General features: G+C 41.4%; 1 protein-coding gene across 4 annotated transcripts in view; it reads right to left on the minus strand.

The window, feature by feature from the left end:
• TGFBR3 (transforming growth factor beta receptor 3) overlaps nt 1–19,669 on the minus strand; it is a 208,531-nt gene extending 188,862 nt beyond the window's left edge. For 2 of the 4 annotated variants that reach the window (XM_032648917.1, XM_032648923.1), the window contains exon 1: nt 19,336–19,668. The gene's annotated coding sequence lies outside the window, so the exon portion shown is untranslated. Of the gene's footprint in view, nt 1–19,335 lie in introns of all 4 variants that reach the window. The other 2 variants (XM_032648927.1, XM_032648911.1) reach the window with 2 other exon arrangements.
• Nucleotides 19,670–23,813: the final 4,144 nt, after the last annotated feature.

The following is a 23,813-nucleotide window of genomic DNA, read 5'->3' on the forward strand; positions in this document are numbered from 1 at the left end:
ACCCACCAAACCTAACAAATGAAGAGGAAATAGGCAGTCTACCTGAAAAAGAATTCAGAATAATGTTAGTAAAAATGATCCAAAACCTTGGAAATAGAATAGAGAAAATGCAAGAAACATTTAACAAGGATCTAAAAGAACTAAAGATGAAACAAGCAACTATGAAAAACACAATAAATGAAATTTAAAACACTCTAGAAGGAATCAATAGCAGAATAACTGAGGCAGAAGAACAGATAAGTGACCTGGAAGATAAAATAGTGGAAATAACTACTGAAGAGCAGAATAAAGAAAAAAGAATGAAAAGAACTGAGAACAGTCTCAGAGGCCTCTGGGACAATATTAAACGCACCAACATTTGAATTATAGGGGTTCCAGAAGAAGAAGAGAAAAAGAAAGGGACTGAGAAAATATTTGAAGAGATTATAGTTGAAAACTTCCCTAATATGGGAAAGGAAATAGTTAATCAAGTCCAGGAAGCACAGAGAGTCCCATACAGGATAGATCCAAGGAAAAACACGCCAAGACACATATTAATCAAACTGTCAAAAATTAAATACAAAGAAAACATATTAAAAGCAGCAAGGGAAAAACAACAAATAACACACAAGGGAATCCCCATAACCATAACGTTAACAGCTGATCTTTCAGCAGAAACTCTGCAATCCAGAAGGGACTGGCAGGACATATGTAAAGTGATGAAGGAGAAAAACCTACAACCAAGATTACTCTACCCAGCAAGTATCTCATTCAGATTTGATGGAGAAATTAAAACCTTTACAGACAAGCAAAAGCTGAGAGAGTTCAGCACCACCAAATCAGCTTTACAACAAATGCTAAAGGATCTCCTCTAGGAAAGAAACACAATAGAAGGAAAAGACCTATAATAACAAACCCAAAACAATTAAGAAAACGGGAATGGGAACATACATACATATAATTACCTTACATGTAAATGGATTAAATGCTCCCACCAAAAGACACAGACTGGCTGAATGGATACAAAAACTAAGACCCATATATATGCTGTCTACAAGAGACCCACTTCAGACCTAGAGACACATACAAACTGAAAGTGAGGGGATGGAAAAAGATATTCCATGCAAATGGAAATCAAAAGAAAGCTGGAGTAGCAATTCTCATATCAGACAAAATAGACTTTAAAATAAAGACTATTAGAAGAGACAAAGAAGTACACTACATAATGATCAAGGGATCGATCCAAGAAGAAGATATAACAATTGTAAATATTTATGCACCCAACATAGGAGCACCTCAATACATAAGGCAAATACTAACAGCCATAAAACGGGAAATCGACAGTAACACAATCATAGTAGGGGACTTTAAAACCCCACTTTCACCAATGGACAGATCATCCAAAATGAAAATAAATAAGGAAACACGGGATTTAAATGATACATTAAACAAGACGGACTTGATATTTAAAGGACATTCCATCTGAAAACAACAGAATACACTTTCTTCTCAAATGCTCATGGTACATTCTCCAGGACATATCATATCTTGGGTCACAAATCAAGCCTTCGTAAATTTAAGAAAACTGAAATCATATCAAGTATCTTTTCTGATCACAATGCTGTGATACTAGATATCAATTACAGGAAAACAAACTGTAAAAAATACAAACACATGGAGGCTAAACAGTACACTACTAAATAACGAAGAGATCAATGAAGAAATCAAAGAGAAAATCAAAAAATACCTAGAGACAAATGACAATGAAAACATGACGACCCAAAACCTATGGGAGGCAGCAAAAACAGTTCTAAAGAGGGAAGTTTACAGCAATACAATCCTACCTCAAGAAAGAAGAAAATCTCAAATAAACAACCTAACTTTACACCTAAAGCAATTAGAGAAAGAAGAACAAAAAACCCCCAGAGTTAGCAGAAGGAAAGAAATCATAAAGATCAGATGAAAAATAAATGGAAAAGAAATGAAGGAAACAATAGCAAAACTCAATAAAACTAAAAGCTGGTTCTTTACGAAGATAAACAAAATTGGTAAACCATCAGCCAGACTCATCAAGAAAAAAAGGGAGAAGACTCAAATCAATAGAATTAGAAATGAAAAAGGAGAAGTAACAACTGACACTGCAGAAATACAAAAGATCATGAGAGATTACTACAAGCAACTATATGCCAATAAAATGGACAACCTGGAAGAAATGGACAAACTCTGAGAAAAGCACAACCTTCCGAGACTGATCCAGGAAGAAATAGAAAATATAAACAGACCAATCATAAGCACTGAAATTGAAACTGTGATTAAAAATCTTCCAACAAATAAAAGCCCAGGACCAGACAGTTTCACAGGCGAATTCTATCAAACATTTAGAGAAGAGCTAACACCTATCCTTCTCAAACTCTTACAAAATATAGCAGAGAGAGGAACACTCCCAAACTCATTCTATGAGGCCACCATCACCCTGATACCAAAACTAGACATGTCACAAAGAAAGAAAACTACAGGCCAATATCAGTGATGAACATAGATGCAAAAATCCTCAACAAAATACTAGCAAACAGGGGCTTCCCTGGTGGCGCAGTGGTTGAGAGTCCGCCTACAGATGCAGGGGACACGGGTTCATGCCCGGGTCCAGGAAGATCCCACATGCTGTGGAGCGGCTGGGCCCATGAGCCATGGCCGCTGAGCCTGTGCGTCCAGAGCCTGTGCTCCGCAACAGGAGAGGCCACAACAGTGAGAGGCCCGCATGTCACAAAAAAAAAAAAAAAAATACTAGCAAACAGAATCCAACAGCACATTAAAAGGACCATACACCATGATCAAGTGGGGTTTATTCCAGGAATGAAAGGATTCTTCAATATACGCAAATCAATCAATGTGATACACCATATTAACAAACTGAAGAAGAAAAACCATCTGGTCATCTCAATAGATGCAGAGAAAGCTTTCCACAAAATTCAACACCCATTTATGATAAAAACCCTCCAGAAAGTAGGAACAGAGGGAACTCTCCTCAACATAATAAAGGCCATTATCACAAACCCACAGCCAACATCGTCCTCAATGGTGAAAAACTTAAAGCATTTCCACTAAGATCAGGAACGAGACAAGGTTGCCCACTCTCACCACTCTTATTCAACATAGTTTTGGAAGTTTTAGCCACAGCAATCAGAGAAGAAAAGGAAATAAAAGGAATCCAAATCGGAAAAGAAGAAGTAAAGCTGTCACTGTTTGCAGATGACATGATACTATACATAGAGAATCCTAAAGATGCTACCAGAAAACTACTAGAGCTAATCAATGAATTTGGTAAAGTACCAGGATACAAAATTAATGCACAGTAATCTCTGGCATTCCTATACACTAATGATGAAAAATCTTAAAGTGAAATCAAGAAAACACTCCCATTTACCACTGCAACAAAAAGAATAAAATATCTAGCAATAAACCTACCTAAGGAGACAAAAGACCTGTATGCAGAAAATTATAAGACACTGATGAAAGAAATTAAAGATGATACAAATAGATGGAGAGACATACCATGTTCTTGGATTGGAAGAATCAACATTGTGAAAATGACTCTACTACCCAAAGCAATCTACAGATTCAATGCAATCCCTATCAAACTACCACTGGCATTTTTCACAGAACTAGAACAAAAAATTTCACAATTTGTATGGAAACACAAAAGACCCCAAAAAGCCAAAGCAATCTTGAGAATGAAAAACGGAGCTGGAGAAATCAGGCTCCCTGACTTCAGACTATACTACAAAGCTACAGTAATCAAGACAGTATGGTACTGGCACAAAAACAGAAAGATAGATCAATGGAACAGGAGAGAAAGCCCAGAGATAAACCCACGCATATATGGTCACCTTATCTTTGATAAAGGAGGCAGGAATGTATAATGGAGAAAGGACAGCCTCTTCAATAAGTGGTTCTGGGAAAACTGGACAGGTACATGTAAAAGTATGAGATGAGATCACTCCCTAACACCATACACAAAAATAAGCACAAAATGGATTAAAGACTTAAATGTAAGACCAGAAACTATCAAACTCTTAGAGGAAAACATAGGCAGAACACTCTATGACATAAATCACAGCAAGATCCTTTTTGACCCACCTTCTAGAGAAATGGAAATAGAAACAAAAATAAACAAATGGGACCTAATGAAACTGCAATGCTTTTGCACAGCAAAGGAAACCATAAACAAGACAAAAAGACAGCCCTCAGAATGGGAGAAAATATTTGCAAATGAAGCAACTGACAAAGGATTAGTCTCCAAAATTTACAAGCAGCTCATGCAGCTCAATAACAAAAAAACAAACAACCCAATCCAAAAATGGTCAGAAGACCTAAATAGACATTTCTCCAAAGAAGATATACAGACTGCCAACACACACATCAAAGAATGCTCAACATCATTAATCATTAGAGAAATGCAAATCAAAACTACAATGAGATATCATCTCACACCAGTCAGAATGGCCATCATCAAAAAATCTAGAAACAATAAATGCTGGAGAGGGTGTGGAGAAAAGGGAACACTCTTGCACTGCTGGTGGTAATGTGAATTGGTACAGCCACTATGGAGAACAGTATGGAGGTTCTTTAAAAAACTACAAATAGAACTACCATATGACCCAGCAATCCCACTACTGGGCATATACCGTGAGAAAACCATAATTCAAAAAGAGTCATGTACCAAAATGTTTATTGCAGCTCTATTTACAATAGCCAGGAGATGGAAACAACCTAAGTGTCCATCATTGGATGAATGGATAAAGAAGATGTGGCACATATATACAATGGAATATTACTCAGCCATAAAAAGAAACGAAATTGAGCTATTTGTAATGAGGTGGATGGACCTAGAGTCTGTCATACAGAGTGAAGTAAGTCAGAAAGAGAAAGACAAATACCGTATGCTAACACACATATATGGAATTTAAGAAAAAGAAAATGTCATGAAGAACCTAGGGGTAAGACAGGAATAAAGACACAGACCTACTAGAGAATGGACTTGAGGATATGGGGAGGGGAAAGGGTAAGCTGTGACAAAGTAAGAGAGTGGCATGGACATATATACACTACCAAATGTAAAATAGATAGCTAGTGGGAAGCAGCCACATAGCACAGGGAGATCAGCTCTGTGCTTTGTGACCGCCTGGAGGCAGGGGATAGGGAGGGAGAGGCAAGAGGGAAGAGATTTGGGAACATATGTATATGTATAACTGATTCACTTTGTTATAAAGCAGAAACTAACACACCATTGTGAAGCAATTATACTCCAATAAAGATGTAAAAAAATAAAATAAAATAAAATAAAACTGCCATTTTTATTCCACTCCTCCAACTCCACGAAATCTATTTGTTCCCCTCACCTCATTCCAAAAGCCACTTCTGAACAATCCCAGCCCACTGTAAACACTGTCTCCTTAACATCTTGTGTATGATTTGTTCCATGTTATCTTCTCCTCAGAGCCGAGTCAGAATGTTAGAAAAAGATAACATGTACTCCAAGCCTTTAATTTTGCAGATTAGGAAACCAAGAATTAGAAAGGCTCGATGACTGGTCCACTGATACACCACTTGTAAGTAGCACAGCCAAGACTTACCCACAGGCCGCTTTGTAATTATTCTGTGGTCATTCCCGTGTTTCTACAACATTCGCCTGCCTTCCGATTAGAGGCTAACACCCTGCTTTCTTCTTCTGACCTCACAAAACATCTCAGTTAACATCTACTGAACACCTGCACTGTTTTTCACAATTTCTCATTTCAACCTCTCAAAAACCCAAGGAGACAGATGTCCTTAACTCTACTTTATAGTGAGAAAAGTGAGGCTTAAGATGCTAAACCACCCCCAAGGTCACCACCTAATAAATCCTGGCACCAGGATTTGAGCCCAGGTCTGTCTGATTCCACAGCCTATGCTCTTAACCACTACAAACAGGAGCTCCTCCACTATGGACACCAACCAGGCCCTGCAAAGACATTCACTTTGTGATAGGGGCAGTCTGATTAGATCTTACCTACAGGATAATTTATTTTGTTTTGAAGCCATGGAGGCAAGGCTCAATCAGCAGTTTTCTCTTACTTCATTCATTCATTATTTATTAGCACCTACCATGTGCCAGGCACTGTTCAGAGAGCTGGGGACACAGCAGTGAACTAAACATGACACTGTTTTCATGGAGTTTACCTTCTAATGAGAGACAGACAATATATGATGTGTCAAATGGTGGTAAATCCTGTGAAGGAAAAATAAAGCAGGTTAAAGAGAAAGAATGATGAGAGGAGAAATGTTATTTTAGATAGGGTGGTCAGGGAACGTGTGATATTATGATTTATAAGAAATATGTAATTGGTCTTCATCCTGTTTCTGGCACAAAGCTCTTAAAACCTTTGGAATTTCCTAAGTGACAAGAGAGAGAAAGGTGTCTTTTGTTATGTTAATGAGGTCAGTTTTAGACCCCACCTAAAGATGGGGAGGGGGTGGCTGTCAGGAGAGCTAACCACGTGATTAGAGGATCGAAATTTCAGTCCCATCCCCTACCCCTATCCATCCTCGGGAGATTACCAGTGGCCAATGATTTGATCAATTGTGCCTACATGAAGAAGCTTCCATAAGAACCCAAAAGGACAAGGTCCAGAGAGCTTCTGGTTGGTGAACACATGGAGGTGCTGGGAGAGTGGGGCACCTGGAGAGGGCATGGAAGCTCTGCTCCCCTTTCTCACATACTTTGCCCTATGCCTCTCTTTCATCTGGCTGTTCCTGACTTATAGCCTTTTATAATACAGTGGTGATCTAATAAGTAATATGTTTCTCTGAGTTCTGTGAGCTGCTCTTAGCAAACTAATCAAATTCAAGGTGGGGTCATGGGAATCTCTGATTTATAGCCAGCCTGGTCAGAAGTACAGGTAACAATGTGGACCTGCGACTGGAACTGGTGTCTGAAGTCCAAGGAGGAGGTCCTGGGAACCTCCAATCTGCAGCCAGTGAGTCAAAATCCCAGGTAATAACCTGGGCTTTTGACTGGTGAATGAAGTGGACAGTGGTCTTTGAGTCCTTAACCTGTGGAAGATGATGCTATCTCTGGGTGGACAGTAGATAGTGTCAGAGCTGAGCTGAATTCTTAGACACCCTGCCAGTGTCTGAGAATTGCTTGGTGGTGTGGAGGGAACACACTCCCCCAAAGTAGGATCAGTGACCAGAACCCTTTTTAGAAGGACTCTCAGATGAGATGACATTTGAGCACAGTGATGAGAGGCAGAGCTATGAATATCTGAAGGAAAAGCATGCAAGGCAGTGGGGATAGCACGTGCAAAGGTCCTGCACTGACAGCATGCTTGGTGTGTTCTGGGAACAGACTACAGTATAATATAGTGGAAAGGGTGGGGACCCAGCCTACCTGGGTTCAAACCTCTGCCCTGCCTCTTTCCAGTGGTGTAACTGTGGGCAACTCAATAAACACCTCCATGCCTCGTCTATAAAGTAGAGATAATGATTCTACTTCCCTAATGGGGTTGTTATGAGGATTAAGTAAGTTAATAACATATAAAGCACTTAATACCTCATATGTTCTTAGGGTTCAGGAAATGGTAGCTTTGATTTTTAACTAGGTCATTGACAACAGCTCCATTCAAGACAATTTACTTTCAATTTGATGGTTTTGAATCCCAGGGTTAAATTATGCTGCAGCTTTATACATGGCCAATAACATCCTACTAAGCCTTTGACTTCCTTGGCTGGGCTTCCTGTCCTGATGAGGAGGGCTCTGTAGGAACCATACTGATGTTAGCACAAAAAGAGAGGGGGGTAAATGCCTCTACCATCACTGTTACACTAACATAAATGAGTTCTACACCCAACCTAGCCCCCACCGCAAGAACTGGATGCTTCTTCAGAAGTATAATTTACCACCCTTTGGATTTAAGTCATTGGTTTCAAAGGACCAGATCCCCACCAGCACCACTGAGAGAAGCAAGTGGTAGTTTCTTTTTTTTTTTTCTTTTTGGCCGCACCTCACGGCATGTGGAACTTCCCCAACCAGGGATGGAACCCGTGCCCCCTGCAGTGGAAGCGCGGAGGCCTTAGCCAGTGGACCGCCAGGGAAGTCCACAAGTGGTAATTTCAACTGCTGTTTTGAAAAGGGTTAAAAACCTCTCTGCAAAATTAAGACAGTAATTTAATTTTTTAAAAATCCTTTCTCCAATGTCCTTTTTGTCTAAACTAAACATTTCTTTTCAAAGAAATAGGAACATCAAAGCAAACCTTAAGAGTCTGGCCTGGCAGTCTCCAGACTGTTCCTTAGAGCACAGCCCCAAAGCAACTCTAGAAGGTCCAGTGAGCAGCCCTGTAGATGGGCCCAGAGCCAAGGGAAGATGTCAGGGCCACAAGGAAATTCTGCTCCTCTGCCCCATACCCTCTCCCCCAGCTCTTTTCTTTAATGCTGTGTTTACTTTTCATCTTTGCAGTCCGATGGGTTAAAGGGCAAACCACAGGCAGAGAGAAACCACAGCAAGCCCTAGCCTTTTAGAGGTAAAATGGGAGTCTTCCCAAACCACTTTTAAGGCTGAGGAGAACCCATGGCTGCTGCTTCAAGTCAGACAATTAAAGATCAAGTCAGACAATTAACGATGTCAGTGTTCTAGTCTGACAGGTCTAGAATGAGGCTTTTTAAAAATCAGATTCTCCTTCTATACATATCTGATGGTTTTCCCTTTTTAATGCCATAAATGTACATTTAACTGGATTTATAAGAAATCCACAAATCTTGCTTCTTCTCATTTATTTATTCATCCAACAATATTTATCTAGTGCCTGCTCAGTCAGTGCAGGACTCTTCTAGGTGTGAGGATTCAACAGGGAATAAAAAATATAAAAATCCCTGCCCTTGTAGAGCTTACATTCTAGTCAGGGGAGACCAACTATAAACAAGATATATAATTATACGTGAGGTAGAGATAAATACTAAGAAAACAAATAAAGCAGAGAAGAGAGAAAGGAAGTATTTGGGAGTCTTTGTTTTTTTGTTGTTTATTTTGTGTTGAATAAGGACCTACAAGAAATGAGCTCTGTAGAAAACCATAATTCAAAAAGACACATGCACCCTGATGTTCACTGCAGCACTATTTACAGTAGCCAGGACACGGAAGCAACCTACATGCCCATCGACAGACGAATGGATAAAGAAGATGTGGCACATATATACAATGGAATATTACTCAGCCATAAAAAGGAACGAAATTGGGTCACATGTAGAGACATGGATAGACCTAGAGACTGTCATACAGAGTGAAGTAAGTCAGAAAGAGAAAAACAAATATTGTATATTAATGCACATACGTGGAACCTAGAAAAATGGTACAGATGAACTAGTTTTCAGGACAGAAATTGAGACACAGATGTAGAGAACAAACGTATGGACACCAAGGGGGGAAAGCGGTGGGGGGTGGGAGTGGTGGTGGTATGATGAATTGGGAGATTGGGATTGACATGTATACAATGATGTGTATAAAATGGATGACTAATAAGAGCCTGCTGTATAAAAAAATAAATAAAATTAAATTCAAAAAAAATTAAATGAGCTCTGTAGATATTTGGGAGAAAAACATTCCAAGCAAAGAAAACAGCACATGCAAAGGCCCTGAGACAGAGTGTGTCTAGTATGAGGAAGGTAAAGCAGGTCAAGCAGCTGGAGCAGAGTAAACAAGCCAGAAAGCAGAGAAGTGAGGTCAAAGGGGTAACAGGCAAGGGAGTCACTGACTGGTTGTATAGGGCTTTATGGATCATTATAAGGATTGGGGTTTTTACTCTGAGAAAGGCAGGAATAAGAGAGTGTTTTAATCAGAGGAATAACAGCATCTGACTTAGGTTTTATCAGGGCCATTCTGGCTACTGGGTGGAGAATACTACAGAGGGGCAGAGGGAAGCAGTACTCCCAGCTGTGCAGTCTTGGGCAGACCACCTAACCTCTCTGTACCTGGTTGTCCTCCTCTTTAGAGGGACCTGAAGAGAACTATTTCTAAGCCCCAATCTAATGCTAAACTCTATCATTCTGAGTTGATTATTTCCTTTGTCTTTTCTACAAAAAGTTATAATTTATATCAGCTGTAAACTTGATCTTTCCCCCAAGCTTTAACAGAAATGGAACCAAGTTGAAGAATTCAATTTGACAACATGTATGTCATGCCCATGCCACACACCTAGGATACAAAGATAGTAAGACTCAATCCTGCTCTAGAAGTCTACAATCTGGCGGAAGAAGAAAGTAAGTTCTCACGAGGCAGCAGGAGAAACGCTGCAAGAGAAATACAGAGAGGAAGCAACCAACCACCTGCCAGGGAAGAGCCATGTGAAGCTTCACCAGAAAAGCTGACCATGGAGATAGCCTGGATGAGTAAGCAGGGAGCCACAAGGAAGGAGGGAAAGGAGAGGATGCTAGAGAAGAGACCAGTGCTAAAGAAACAGGGCATGAGAGCACAGAGCATGCTCTGGAAACCATAAGGAGTCTGGTACGAGCACAGTGAGGTTCACAGAAGAAGTGAAGGAATGATGGCTGAAAAAGTAAGCTGAGCTATATTGTAAATAACCAGATATCCCATGCCAAGGATAACGGAACAGCAGACACTTTTAAAACGTAAGAAAGGAAATCACAGATCTGTATTTTAGAAGGTACCAATCATAATGGATGAACAATTTGAGATAGAGATGATGAAGCCTGGAAAACCAACAGCAATACGTCTGCAATAGTCCAGGTGAGATGATGATTTGGAAATGGAGAAGAAAATGTCAATTGCAGGGTTTGACCTACAGGCCTATTTTGCCAATTCCTACTCTAGAGCTAAGATTGGTGTTTACATGTTAAAATGATGGAGAAAAATCAAAGGAATAATAATATGTCATGATAAGTTTAAAATTATATGAAATTCTAATTTCTGTGTCCATAAATAAAGTTTCCTGGAACTCGGGGAAAAAAAGAAAATGCCAGTTGAGATCTGCTAAAGGTAAGACACCGTGGGATTTGTGGGATTCAGCTGGGGCAAGTAAGCAAAAGGAAACTGAGTATGCCTGAGGCTCCTAGCTTGATAACTGGTGCCACTTACTGACATGGGAAATAAAGGAGTTGAGACTGGGGACCACAGAGACATTGTATGTCGGGTTTGGGACTTAGTTCTAACAGTAAAACCTACAGAATAGCCAGGTAGCTGTTGGAGATAGGGTATAGCTATAAAACTGAGAGTTACTGGCATAGGCGTGGCCACTGAAGCATGGAAACATAAACCACTGAACAACCGAGGAGAGGAGGGAAAGGGCAGATGCAAGCTGGAGAACGCCGACCCGCACGGAGCGAGCACTGAGAAGGAAAACTGAAGACAGATCGGGCAGGAAATGGGGAAAACCAGGACAAGTAGTTCCCGGAAACCAAGGTAATAAAACGTGGGGGAGAAAAGCAGCAGAGGCACCAAAGAGAGGACAATGAAGATGCTGACTGAATACAAGCACGGAATTTTGCACTTCGCACCTTTTCTGGCGCCCGCCCATCATGGGTCACGGTGCAATGGGCGTGGGAGCCTGCCTGCCGCAGGCCAAGTTGTTAACCCGAGGTGAGAAGAAAAGAGCCAGTAGCTGCACACCACTGGCCCCGACGGACTACGTTGTTATCAAAGATTCTGTACCATCAGGAAAGTTTTATTCAGCACTCTGGAGGTGTAAGGTGTGAGAAACAGGAACTAGGATCTGTTTTGGTGGTGATCTTCTGGCGGTACAAAGGAGATTTCTTAATTAACACCTGCGTCTCATGGGACCACTAATCCTGAAACTAGCAGCAGGCTTTATTTAAGAAAGGCTAGTTGCTTCCAACAAGTGCTGAGGACAATATCTTCACCCACACATCATCCAACTCCCAGTTAGGCTTCTCACCTCTGATTCTTCTCACACTAGCATCGCTAGTCTTTCTCCCAGAGCAGAGGAATGCTAATCCACAGGGACTACATCTCCGTTCAAAGCACAGTATAAAGTATAACAAAAAACCATAGCGTCAACTACCTGATGTGATGCTGGAACCATAACCTGGCACCATTCAGACAGGAAAAGGCTTTACCAGTAATACCAGATGGGTCCCAAAACACTGAGAGCAAGCCCCTCGGTCTCAGCAGAAGCTACCTAACTGCTCTTCTGTTTGCTCTCTGGAAAACAAAACGGAGCTGAAGGAGGAAGAGTCTTTAATCCTAAAATTATTCTTAATTTTCAATATAGAATGCTTGAAAAGCATTTGAAAACCAACAGAATAACTAGCAGATTTTTTTAAAATGTGCATCTATGGTCCTTTCTCCTTTACCCTCTGAAAAAAAGCAACCCAACCCCCAAATGATCATTTTTCTTGGCCTAATTTCCCTATTTTTGTGATTTATAATTGGAAACAGGCTGTTTTTTCCTGGCTTCAGAGAACAGGATCTTCAGAGCTAAAAGAGTTGCCAACTACAGAACTTCAACCTTAGCAAAATTTCTTTTGCAAATCTCTTACCTGTATAACTACTTGAAATATATATTAATTCCAAAGAAAACATTTAAATGCTTATTATTATGCAAAAGTGAATTTTCTCCTAATAAATTAGACACTCCCCTCTCTCTCCTAGCCTCCCTACTCCGTTAAGCTAAGTGGGACCCTGCTGTGTGTTCAGTTATCTCCCATTTGAACATTACCAAAGCCTTACCCAACAACATATCTATATATGATACTTTCTGGAAGTGGGGGGTTTTTTGGGTTTTTTTGTTTGTTTGTTTTTATTTAGTAAAACTGCCTCTACATGAAACCTCCCTGTTTGCCCACACTGAATGAAATTAAAACCTTGAACATCATAGAGAGCAGCCACTCTAATAATGAAATAAAGATGCCTCGAACTGAAAAAGGCATAAGTACCAAAAAAAAAAAAAAAAGAAATGTATCAAGTAGGTCATCCTTCCCCTGGCTCCTGTGTCAAAAACATGATGCATCCAATGGCTGCACGGTATTGTAATGGATAAGTATGATGGACTCAAAACAAAATGGCAGGTGCTACATATTTTTTCGTGATTCACATGGTATATTATGAATACACAACAAGTAACTATCTCTATAAAGACACAAAAATAAGAAAACTAAGAGGAATGTCTGCTCAGAAAGGCTCTGACAAAAAGAGATAGACCAGCAATAGTAAACATGCCCATTTAGAAGATCAGAAACTTCTCCCACACACATAGGGAAGACCTTACACTGCAGTGATGCAAAATGTATGTAATGAGTCAATGGTGCTTTCCCTCGAAGTTGAATTTCATGTGCCAGCCAATTGCACAAAGTAGAATATAACAAAATGAGACGTTTTATCTTTATGGACACTTAGAAGGAGAGTTTTGTGTTTGAGTATGTTTTGCTTTAAAGAAAAAAAACAGAGAAGAGATAAAACAACACAGGGAGTATCACACAAAAGTACTTAGGGCACCACATGAACACAGGGTTTTGAGACTGGAATCTAAGTACTTCACCCCAAATAACCTTCCAAGTATTAAAAAAAAAAAGCAACGTTCTGCTCCAGCAATCATCATGCAGTTAATTATGAAATGAAATTTGCAAACAGCCACCAGTGTATTTTTGCATCCAATGACCAATTTCATACGTCAAAACACATAAATTACTAAAAATGCTAACTGAATTATACTCCCAAAAGGGAATCTTTTCACACACCAAATGAAATTAAGTATTCATCAAGTTTCCATTAATAAAATAGTATAATAAGAATTTTAAAAAAGAACTCCAAAGTTCTGCTAGACCCTCCACCTGGTCCACTTGGTGTTCTTACCCATCACTGGTGGTTAGTCATCATGCCTGTAAACTCCAGAGCTTCTCCCAGGGCAATCTGATCACAGGAAAACTCAAGGACTAGGATCTGTAAAGACTATTTTCCAAAGATCATTTTTTTTCAGGGACTAAATCAACTTGAATGTGTTTTTACAAATGGTCCATCTGCAAATTCAAACAAAAACCTGACCTTCAGCATGTACCAGAAAAATGAATTATGTGCTTGGAAGGACATAACAAACAGCACCCAATTCTTCCTTCTTCTGCAAACAGCACCGAATTCTTAAGTCCCTTTTCTCCCAGAGCCCAGTGTCCTAGAGGTAGGGAAAGTATATGCTTCTGGATTACCATCCTTTTCCTTAAAGTGAAGACAGAGCTAACACTTCAGACTTGATTCTAAATTATTACTGTGGCAACAATTTAACATTAAATCCTAAAAATGAACTTTTATATCACTCTGAGTCCTCTTCCCAGACTTGAAGCTTTCAGCATTAAAGGAATTACCAGCACTAACAACAGACTTTAATCTTTTTTTTCTTATAATTATCTTAAACAGGAGATATCAGGATAGCCTAAGGGTGTGCTTCTGGAGCCCACGTTTCAGACCTTCAGGGATAATCTCAATTTTAAATATGGTCTCCAACCCTTATACCCCTACTTGTCAGCCTATTAAGTCTTGCTGTTTGGCCTGGAAAACTGAAGGATAAAACAAGTAAAATAAGGTCCAAATAAGAGGGGCCTCAATGCAGAAATTTTATGAATGTTTTGCTTCAAACATTAAATACTGCACACATCTTGGTTGAGAAATAAAAATTTCTCCCTAAGAGAAGGAAGAATGCTCAGAAATCTGTGCTAAATCTTAAAACTTTGCAGAGAAAATAAATCCCAATGTCAGTTAACAAACAAATGTGCTATTTCAAAAGATATAAAAGAAATCTACAAGTGGACAGAGCCCAGGAAATGGACCCAAATCCTTTTTTGTAAGGCACTTCCAAGCTGTGTTGATTTATTTCTGCTTTACTAGAAACCAAACAAATTAGCAAAAGCTTGTGTTTTATGAAATGCTACAAAAAGACAATGCTATCATTCCAAGTGTTACTCTGAAGATGTGGAACCAGAGAAATTACTGCCATGAATCTTGGTGCAGTAATTCTCTTCCAAAGCCACAAATGCCTTAGATTCACTCTTCTATATTCCAAATTATCCATGTTCCTAAAGGCAATATAAGATTGCTTTTAAGTTAAAGACCCTTAAAAACATTATCTAACTTGAGTCATGCAAAGTTCCAAAAGTAGTTAACATTTTTTAAGTTTCAAAATTTCAAAAGAAGTTGAAAAACATAAGAAAAACACTCCAGTGGACAGACTGAAACAGTGATAAAATCATTTTCAAAATAACTGTTGAGTAAAAAAAAAAAAAAAATGAAAAAAATGAAGACTGTCCTCATTAACTAATGAACCTGACGATTATAATTAGTTTTTGTCCAATAGCAATGAAAGAAGAAAAAAAATACATTTAAATGGATTATCAAGAACAGGGGTAATTTTAAATGACCACAGAGCAAATTCATCCAGGAAAAATATTACAGCAATGTTAACTGTTAGCAGTCATCCTCTAAATTTTAACAGTTCTGTCTGTTAAGCTTAAGATGTAAAGTCAGGAATTTCCACAAATTTATGATCCCAAGAAATTGGTCATCACTTAGGTACTAAAGAAGTCAGCAGTCACCTTCTTAGTATTCAAAGGACATTTGAGTTCCCTAGGCACTTAGGCCCAGAGCAGGCCCTCAGAAAAGCAAGAGTCACCTGACTTTTACAAGATACAATCAAGTTTGCATGTAAAAAAGAAAGATTAATTCCTTTGAGTCTTCAAAAGAATGGGACAATAGTCCTCTTTAAGCAAAAAATTTTGTCAATGTGTATAAGCTTTCCTAAGCCCTAGGAAGCCTTAAGGCCTCCTGCTATCAGAGGACTGAGAAAGGATAGTTAATTTGCCAAACTCCAACACCAGGAACCTTAAGCCTATTAGGGAGTTGGGGCCTGATAAATGTTTGCTGAATAAGTAAACTAGATGAGACCCTGGAAGACTAAATTAGACTCTAAACAAAATGCTACTCTGAAGTGTAACTGCAATGCTGAGATTTAGAAAGAAAGAACTAAATTTGAAAGGTATTTTAAAACAGGATCCACGTGCTTCCCTGGTGGTGCAATGGTTAGGAATCCTCCTGCCAATGCAGGGGACACGGGTTCGAGCCCTGGTCTGGGAGGATCCCACATGCTGCGGAGCAACTAAGCCTGTGCACCACAGCTACTGAGGCTGCGCTCTAGAGCCCGTGCTCCTCAACAGGAGTAGCCACCGCAGTGAGAAGCCCGCGCACCGCAACAAAGACCCAACGCAGCCATAAATAAATAGATAGATAAATAGTTAGATAAATAAATAGGAACGAATTATAAAAAATAAAATAGGGCTTCCCTGGTGGCGCAGTGGTTGACAGTCCGCCTGCCGATGCAGGGTACCCGGGTTCGTGCCCCGGTCCGGGAAGATCCCACATGCCGCGGAGCGGCTGGGCCCGTGAGCCATGGCCGCTGAGCCTGCGCGTCCAGAGCCTGTGCTCCGCAACGGGAGAGGCCACAGCAGTGAGAGGCCCGTGTACCGCAAAAAAATAAATAAATAAAAATAAAGTAGGATCCACCTGACCCCTAACTTGGTAAATAAAGTTAAGTCCCTACTACCTGATACTCAAGAAACAAGAAAGGAAACTGGCCTACAAAATTCATACAAAGATTGAAAACCTTTTTTAAAAGTTTAACTGTTTTTGCAAGCATGTTAATTCCTAAATATGGTTTATATATTTATCTGTAGACACACTGTATCTATACTCAACAAATATGATACTTCTGAACTATTGCCATACTAAAATACAAGCCTCTGAAAAATGCACTGGAATAGAAATGCTGTTACTCAGCATAACAATCCCTTATTGTCTTGCACTCAGATGTTAATGAAAAATGATAATGACAGGATTGTGAGTACACCAACCTCCCTGAGAACAAATTCACTATATCCAGTTTTCTACAAAGGACAAATGAGCATCATTACAAAAGGATTCACAATGGATCTCTCCAGACTCCCAGCTCTCCTAGATAATCTGAAATATCATTCAAAGTACACAAAATTATTTTACATATGCCTCTTAAGGAAAACAAATGGCAATAAACTGTGTGTGTACTTAATATCTGTCTGGACACCAGAGAGTTCTTGACATATATCCAACATGTAGGCCCTGTCGTCAGTCATTCTTAACAGTAATCAGTTGAAATTAAACCCAGTTCTCCATAGTCGACTCGGAAGGCAACTTGGTTACTTTGCTAGATAAAGCCACACATTGTCCATTCCTGAAATGTATGTTTAATACTCTAAAAACTGGTTTAGGTGCCTAACGGACATCAATACATAGTGTGTTATGCTCCCCCTATTGGTTAATATTCAACATAACAATATATTCCCCAGGGGTTGCCTTTGAAGTGCTGGGGTTCAAAAGTAAGTTGGTGATTTTTATGTTTAAAAACATGAGCTGGATCAACAGTTGTTAAGCAAAGCTGCCATGTAATGGTCAGATTCCATCAAAACAGGAAAAATTAAAGTTGACAAAGACAAACTGAAGAGCTGAAAACATGCTGAAGCCTTGAAACACTAAACAATGCAGAATTAAAGCCAAAAGCAGAGAACATCAAGAAACAGAGCAACATCCTTTAGCTGACACAATGGCATGAAATCAATTTCATTTTAATAGCCCTTAAGGGGGTAAGAATTATTTCCCTGCCTTCTGTGCCAACCCCAAGCTGTTTCCTAAGGAAGCCATGTAACACTGACCAACGATGTCAGGAGAATTAATAAAAGAAATGAAGATTAAAGATCCGAACTAATTAATACAAATCAAAGTTCTATGTATAATTACTTGGGGTCAGTTTCAGAGGAGTTGTAATTTGGCGCCCCCCTGGGCAGATCACCTAAATTAATCACAGATACCTGATTTGTGTTTCGGGAGATTTGTGTTCAACTCAAATGGGAAGCTGAAGGATGGGAGAAGACGCCTGGACTCACTGCACACAAATCTGACTGCACTTGCTGCTCTCTGCTGAGTGACTAAGCTAGCCCTGCAGTCAGACAGAACTAACAGTTGTGTAATAGCTTGGGCAAGGAACTAACCTCTAGTGTCTTACCTGTAAAATAGGGCTATTAATAGTGTTTTTTCCAGAGGGTTGGTGTAACGATTAAGTGCCCTAAGTATTAGGAGAGTGTCTGGCACAGAGTTTGAGCCCAATAAACGTGAGCTATTATTATTACCGGAAATTAATAGCTAATTTCACACTGAAGTACCTGTTTGCAATCTAAAGTACCATTTCAGAAAAATTAAAAGGTCTTGACATGTGCTTTGCTACTTGTAGAGACTTTTCTCCTCCCAAACCGCTCGCTTACTTCTCTTGGAAGGGATGCGGAGTTCAGAAAAAGCCTGGTTCCCTATCTCAGTCTGTCATTCCTACCATCCCGTACCCTCCCTGCTCTTCTCATCCCCACTGGGCTCAGGACAAGCACCGCTAATAGCCATGCAGCGCTTGCCTGGCGCCGGGCACTGCTCTAGTACTTTATATATTTTAAATCATTCAATCCTCACAGTAACCTTATGAGGCCAATACTGTTATTATTCCCATTTCACAGCTAAGAGAAATTCCCATTTCTCTCAGCTCTTTTTGTAGGCACATTAAGTTCTACTCTGTCAAAGTAATTCAAGCTTGACAAGCCGGTTCCCTACACTAAATGATTCTGGAAAGTGAGGCAAACGCCCTAATAAGAACAAGACTGCAAGAAGATTCTCCTAGCAACAGTCCAACTTTCCAGCGTATTCTAACCAAGTAAGCTGGCTAAGGTGGCTAGTAAGTTAACGCGGGAAGGAGGATTCTCTGCGGGGCTCCGAGCTGCAGCGCTCGGCGCCTCCAGCACAGCACCCCGAGGGCGCGGCCCGCAGGGAGCGTAGCTCACGTTGGTGCTCGAGTCCCGGGGCCGCAGCCCCTGCAACGGCAACTGCGTGCAAACCTACAACAAATCTCTCCCACCAACGCTGTCACGAGCGCAGTGGGAAGTGGCCAGCGCGCCCCGCGGAGGTCAGGAGAAAACGCGGAAAGGAAGAGTGAGGGCAGGCGCGGAGTAGATGTCTTCGCCAGCACAGTGCAGCGCCCCGAGCGCTGCCCACCCCGGGGCGGCCGCTGCCCACGCACCTAGGAGTGTAAACACTAACAAACCAACGCCGCCCCCACAAGCCCGGGGGTCCGGGCGGCCGAAGCGACCCCCGGCCGGGAAACAGGCGCGGACCACCGCGCAACGCCGACAGGCACCGCGCAGCCAGCAGAGCCCTCGGCCGGAACGGGTGCTGGGCTAGCGGTGCGGCCAAGGGCGTCCCGGCGCCGGCGGCAGTGCCGCGGGGCCGAGCCGGCGCGTACCTTGGATGCGGTGTGTCAAGCGGAGATCCACCCGCCACAAGCTGGAGCAAAGCAGAACGAAGTTTCCCCGCCCCGCGCCCGGCGGCGGCGAGCTCCGGCAGCTGCTGCGCCGCGGCGCAACTACGCCATCCGGACCCGCCGGGGACTTTCTCCTCCTGCAGGGAGCTCAGGGAATCGCGCAGAGAAAGTGGCCGGGCACGAGAGCCGCCGACTTCCCTCCCTCACTCTCTGGGAAGAGGAAAGCGCCGCTCGGCGTCCCCGAAACCCTCGATTACCCCCATCGGGCCGACCCAGCGCACTCGCTCCCCCTCACACACGCGGGCGGGGACGGGCAGGACGCCACAGCAATCAGCGTGCGGGGGGAAGGGCACTCCTCCTCCGCGGTCCCCCCGGGAGCTCCGGGCCGCGGAGAAACTCCTCCTCCCGCCGCCCGCCTCCTCTCTCTCTCTCCTCCTCCTTTTCCTCTCAGGCTGACGGATGAACCCTGAGCGCTGCCACAGCTTGCCTTTCCCTTCGGACCGCGGAGGGAGGGAGAGGAGAGGAGTACCGGGAACTGCTGTGCTGCTGTGCGCCCAGGCTGGGGCGTCGGGTGGGGGGGTCCCAGTCGTCGGGGAAGAGCCGGATTGGGGCGGGGGTGCGGGGGGGTGGAACGTGGGCGCGAGCTGCAGGGATTCCCTCCCTTAAACTAGGTCCTTCCAACTTCTCAGGGCTCTCTGGAAGAGTTAGTTGGGTTATTTGGTTCCCTCCGTCTTGATCTAAAAATTCTAAAACCTCCAGTAATCTGATCACGCCCTCTTGCCCACTCGCTAGCAAAAGTCCCCACGCACACATTCATTCTGCCCCTGGTTGTTTTCCCACCTCCAATGCTGTTTGCTCTCTCAAGATGCGCTCCGATGGTGGGTCTTGCCTCCTCATCTTTAACAGCTGAGTGCATTACCCAGCCATTGCCCCCGCTCGCTAAATAAATGAATACAAATAAAGGAGTCAGGTCAGCGTTACTGGCATTACCCTAAGGTGGGCGCGATATAAGCGAAGGTGTTGGCGACGTGCAACTCCCTGCATACATGCGCGGCTGAACTGGTCGCTGCAAGAGTTGACGAATGCTGTCATCAGTACGCCACTTTGATACTCCTTTTTTACACCTGGTTTGTCTATTAAAAGATATGCTTAAATCAAAGGGCACTGTTTTACCAAGAGGCTGGTGAAATGACTCTGGGCTGACAGGTTTCAGAGACCAGACTTCCAGTCCTGACTCTGCCCTTCGACGAGCTGTGGAACCTTGGACGATCGGCTTAAACTCTCCAAGTCTGTTTTCTCCTCCGTAAAATCAGGAGCTTGGCCTAGGAGACCTCTTCCAGTCCTAAAATGTTATGGTCCTAGGCCTTCAAAACGTTGGAAAGTAGAATGGGGTGGTTTCTGATATTATTACTTACGCAGTATTATTATTTGGAAAGTTACTGGGTTTCCCTACTTGGAGAGAAGAGGAAGTGTTTCTCCTCCTTTTTCGCTTGTACCTATACATACAGAACTCACCCAATTGGAGATAGTTTGACAAAAGTCAAATCATTATTGATCAACTGGATTCCTGCAAAAATCTCTAAAATGAACAATTCATTCCTTACCAATATTTATTGAACACCTACTGTGTGAGAGGCTTGAGTGAGGCCTTGGAGAAACCCATAGGCATAATGCCCTGTTGGAGCAACAGTCTGGGTAGAGTTAGCCTCAGCTGTGATACAGTCTCTCTAGATTCAAGGCCTTAGATTTCTCATAGACTCAAATGACATAGTATTCGTGCCTCAAATTGTCAAGTTTTAGTTTCAAGAGCAGACATGAACACATGAGTTGTGTTTGGATATTTAATCCTACATTTAAACATATCAATCACGTTAAGGCTTTTTAATTTCTAAATAAAATGGCATAGAAAAAAAATGGCATGGAAGAGAGAGAAAAACCAAGTCCTGGATAACTTAACAGTGTCTTGTCTTTAAAGAGTGATGAAGTAACTGTTCACAGTAGTCAGATTCTCAATAGTGTAACCAGTTATGTGTAACTCAACAGTGAACACTTACTCTGTGCCAGGCAGAGTTCTAAACATTCTACACATATGAACACATTTACTTCTCACAGCCCTATAAGGCTGTATACAAACTGAGGCCTATGTAGAAACCTACCTATATACTGAAGGCCTTACAACTTGCTAAGGTAGTACAGCTAATAAGTGGGAAAGTCAGGATTCAAACCCACATCCATCTAGCTCTGAGCCCAAGTCTTCAACCAACAGGACATACCACCACCTGTCATCAAAAGCTTTACATTAATGGCAAAATGAAAGGTTTGGGGGGTTTGTTTGGTTGGCTGGGATTTTTTTTTTCTCAAAACATCTTTAAAATTTTGAGCTATTTAACTATTTTCTGTAGATGATACGGAAAAACACAAGAAATTATATCAGTATTTGCAAAACCAACAATGTCTACATAGGTGTTTTCTCTAAATATTTACACTAATAATGTGATATTATTTGCAGAAATACAGACTCCTGAAGCATAGAGAAAAGGTTTAAAACAAACTAAAAATTCTGGTTCCCCAGCAAAGCTCTAGAAAAGGGGTTTCCCCTACATTTTAATAATGCAATATTAACTGATTTCTAGGGGGAATGAATCCTCTCCTTTCATTGGTCTCTTACAAATTAGGACTTTGTTCAAGTTACAGTATTTGTTACCATAAGATACAAACTTTCTTTGGTTCAAGGTGGTATCTTGGTCATTCGTTCCAAATTTTTTCAAAAAGAATTGCAAGCAGGGGGGTGAGATATAGAGGTGCACCCTATCTCACTTGCATAAAAACGTTTGACAGCAGAGCGTCAAATTTACTGAGGCTGTATTTCTCGCAAGGAACCACACTTGCTATAGGTGTGGACCCACTTATTTATGACAGTGGCATGTCCCCAGATTCTGTTGATTAGCAGACAGCTGAACAAATTCATAATAACCTGTTTGTGTTCCTTACAGAAGCAAAGACCTCCAAGTTCTAAAAGACTTTATCAGTAGAAAATCATCTGGTTGTTTTTCTTTTTTAACAAGTCCTCATATAGTACTGCATATGCTTTGCACTTTACAAATCCTAACTCATTAAACCCTGTAACAGCTCTATCATCCTCATTCTACAGATTAGAATGAGGATGTGACTTAGCTGTGACTCCAGAGTCCGCCCTGAACCTCCGCTTTGTGCTCCACAGGTGAAAATGAGCCCCCTTTCCCTCAGAGCAAGAGTCTTATATTTTTAAAGCTCAATTCTTTAAAAGTTTCAAAAGATAAAGTCTGTTGAGGAGAAATATGACCCTCGACCACCACATAAAAATCGATTCCTTTCACCCAAGAAAGAGAGGCGAAGGGACGCTAACTTCAAAGTTTGTCTGAAACAGCCAACATCTTGGAGGCAGTTGCATAACTACTCTTAAGAATGTGTGACAGAACAAGAACCAAATGTTCCAAAATTGTTGTGACAGGATACTGGCCTACAAACTACAGCCTGTGCTCCTATTTTCTGCTCAGTTGACCTATTATTACAGACAGATTTAGTACCTTATTTCTAAAATTTGCCCATAAAGATTCTAATTCATACCTGTAGGTGTTTTATATATCACCATAACCTAAGGCCATAATCTAAAGCCACATTTTCTATACCTATATCCAAGATTAGAATATGGTTTTCACTGATAATATTTGCAGCCAGCAAATTTCAAATTAATGAGGAAAAGATACTGTCAGGTGAACCCGTTTGCAGAGCAGAGCCCAAAACAGACACCTGATTCAGGCTGGTGGATTCCTCAGAGAATTTGGAAATAAAAATCCAAAGCAATTTCCCTTACAGTAAGCCCGAGTTCCTGCACACTTGTCATTTCCTGTGCCTGTGCAGAGCCTCCAATAGCAGTTTCCACAATGCCCCTTTAATTTCCCCCTCAGCAGGTCTACTGACAATGCAGGAAACCTCACACCATTTCAAAGGAACAGCAACCTCCCCTGAGATCCCTGTGGTCTTAGCTCCGTAGGGGATGTGGCAGAGCCTCTGCTCTCCCTGCCTCAGGAGCAGGGGTTCCAGAGGGAAGGCTTCGTCCTGGCCCCCACCTCCATAGCTGCCCTGCAGAGAACTTTTGTTTTGGCCTGGAGAAGAGAAAAAAATGGAAAACGTTGTTTTGTGACAGGGGGACCAAAAAAAGACCAGGAGGACCCAGGACATATATTAGCATCTGTGAATGTTACAAATCTTATTACCTTCATTTAACAAATATAAGAAATGCTGAAACTCCACTTGTAAGAACACCAAAATTTAAAAATTATTATTGTTATTGATCTTCTGTTATTACTGTTATTATTATTACCTTTTATTGAGCACTTTCTCTGGGCAAGCCCTTGTTATAAGTTTGGCCCTATAAAATTTATTTCCTAACATATTTTGCAAATGGATAGTTCCATGTA

This window comes from Phocoena sinus, chromosome 1, assembly GCF_008692025.1.
Source record: "Phocoena sinus isolate mPhoSin1 chromosome 1, mPhoSin1.pri, whole genome shotgun sequence".
NCBI lineage: Eukaryota > Metazoa > Chordata > Mammalia > Artiodactyla > Phocoenidae > Phocoena > Phocoena sinus.